General features: G+C 62.8%; 1 long non-coding RNA gene across 1 annotated transcript; it reads right to left on the bottom strand.

The window, feature by feature from the left end:
* Positions 1-1,095: 1,095 nt before the first annotated feature.
* Positions 1,096-1,395, bottom strand: LOC309860910. Its single transcript, XR_014309703.1, has 2 exons — positions 1,325-1,395; positions 1,096-1,234 (listed from the first exon to the last, which is right to left on the bottom strand). It is a non-coding gene; the product is annotated as an uncharacterized lncRNA (long non-coding RNA).
* Between the last annotated feature and the right edge of the window lie 1,034 nt (positions 1,396-2,429).

Raw genomic sequence — 2,429 nt, 5'->3', positions numbered from 1 at the left:
GGAGCCGCTGGCCCTTTCCCTTCCGTCCCGCACGTTCCTCCGCGTCTCTGTGTTTCCGCAGCCCTCGCGGTCCTTCTGGCAACAGGGCCGCCAGCGTCGCCCAGGCCCCCCGGAGCTCGCAGTCTGGGGCTCCGCACGGGACCTGGGGCTGCGGTCTCCGCATAGCCGCCGCGCTCACTCGTCCTTCCTGCTGCGCTGCTCACGGCCTGGACCCTGGCTGGGGAGCGTCTCTGCCTCTGATGCCATGGGGGGGGCTGTTCTCCTGGGAGGTGACATCTGCTCAGCCTCCTCCCTCCCCGCCCCTGCTGGCGCCTTCTCCCCTCTGGCCCTGCATGTGGATGCGTGTGGACAAGGGGTTGGAGGGACCTTGCCCCTGGAGCAGTGCACAGAGGCATCTCACCCAGGGCTGGTCCAGAAAGCCTGGGACATGGCACCAGTGGTGCCCACGGGGAACACAGACCTCACGGAGGGGAGGTGGAGGGTGCCCTGAGCCCCGGCTGGACATGCCGTGCCTGCTCTGGTGGACGGGCCACTCTCTTTGCAGAAATAGGATGATGTCATGGGATTAATCATGTGTCCCCTAAAATTCACAGGCTGATGCCCTATCCCCAGTGTGACTTACTGGGGACAGGGCTGTCAGGGGGCGCCCGAGGTGAGATGAAGTCACTAGGTGTCCTCGTCAGAAAAGGAGATGCGGACACAGACAGGCACGGAGGGACGCCGCGCGAGTACACAGAAGACAGCCGAGCTGCCCAGGGCTGTCTGCCCAGGACAGCATGCGTGTGCGCGTACATGGTGTGTGCGTGTGCCTGACACCGTGTCGTCTGTGTGCGTTTTCCCAGGAGGAAGTGAGGGGTCCAGCCCTCGGCCCCCGCCGGGGGGCCACGCTCTGGGGTCTCGGCGTGGATGGGACGCTGCCTCCGCTCCTGCGAGCCCCGGGGCTCCTGCACCCCGAGCCCCGCGGGGGATCAGGCTCGTTGTGCTGGCGGAAGCCGATTCCCTGCGCCTGCTCCTTCCTCCTCAAAGCAAGCTTCTGCCTGGTTCTAATGAGTAGCTTTTCCTAAAGAGAAACAGTAACAACAGCAGGAACGCAAGTGGGTTCTGTACACTTGTAATCGCGCGTGTCAAACAGCGGCAGCGTTTTCCGTCCGAAACAGACACGGTGGGAAAGAACACGGTGCGGCGCCGGGAACGCTGTTTCCTCTGACAGAAGTTAATTCTAAACTAAGTATTCCTGGGAAGAAAAGCGGGGAGAACATTTTTACATGTCTATCATTTGTCCTCAGAGGACACAAAACAAATATGTTTTTTGAACGCGCGACACCTGCATTATGCCGTGGCCTCGGGCTATGTGCTGTTCCCAGTTTGCAGACTCGGAGAAGCCAACAGCCCTGCATTAAGAGAAACAGACATACAGGCTAATCACAGCCGCGCAGAGACCAGAGGCCGCCCGCGGAGGAAGGGCTCGGGCGCCCGGAGCCAGGCAGGGAGAGGCTGGGGGCGGCGAGCACTGGGCACCCACTGGGCACCCACGATGGCCCACGTGCGTGGACGCTCCGTGGGCCGGAAGCTCATTTCAGAGCTGCTCGAGATTTCTCAGAGCGGTTTGTATTTTGACAGGGAGCCCCTTGGAAAGGCAGGAGCCGTTTCTCAGTGGGTGCTCCTTGGCAAAGATTCTGCTGCAGAACGTTCTGTGCCCTGAGGTCCCGAGAAGCCCACGGCACTCTCAGAAAAGAACCCCTGAGTGGGTCCCAGTGCAGGGCACAGGCTAGGGGACCGGAGACTGCTGGGCTGCAGCCCCTGGGCTGATCTGGTGGACACTGTGGAGCCCCCCTGCGAAGTGAGCACCACAGCCAGTGCGGCCTGGACATTCCAGGGCAACAGGCTCTGGAAGGTCCTTTCCAGAAGAGCACAGTGCTGACCCTCCTGGGGTCACCTGTCCTGACTCGCACCTCACCTCCGCCGTCCCCCCTTCCTCAGCTCCACCTCGGGCCTCAGACGTCCCCACGCAGGGTCTGGCCCAAAGGCTCGCCCACACCTACATTCCCCAGGGGAAGCCACGAGGCCCAGAGGGTGTGGAGCTGTGGCCGTGGCGGGGGGCACCTCCAGTTCTCCCAATCAAATGGGAGGTGTCTCTTTCTCTAGGAAACAGCCCCATCACTAGCCCTGGGGCCTCGCACCTGGATCTCTAAGCCCAGAGCCCCTGGTGTCATCTTGGGGGACTCTGGGGACCTTCCTGCTGTGAGCCCAAGAGAGGTCCCTTGGCCTGTCCTCACGGGCCTCCAGACCCACTCCCCCAGCCCACTCTGGGTGGGAGGGACCTGTGCTTTCCTGGAGGGGGCACCCGCTCACGGGTGTGGATAGCCCCTCTGGGCTCATTGAGGAGCCGGCGAGTGCACAGTCCCACAGACGGCTTGGGGCTGAGGGGA

Source organism: Mustela nivalis, assembly GCF_964662115.1.
Source record: "Mustela nivalis genome assembly, chromosome: 3".
Classification (NCBI taxonomy): Eukaryota; Metazoa; Chordata; class Mammalia; order Carnivora; family Mustelidae; genus Mustela; species Mustela nivalis.
This window is presented reverse-complemented; position numbering and strand designations above follow the sequence as displayed.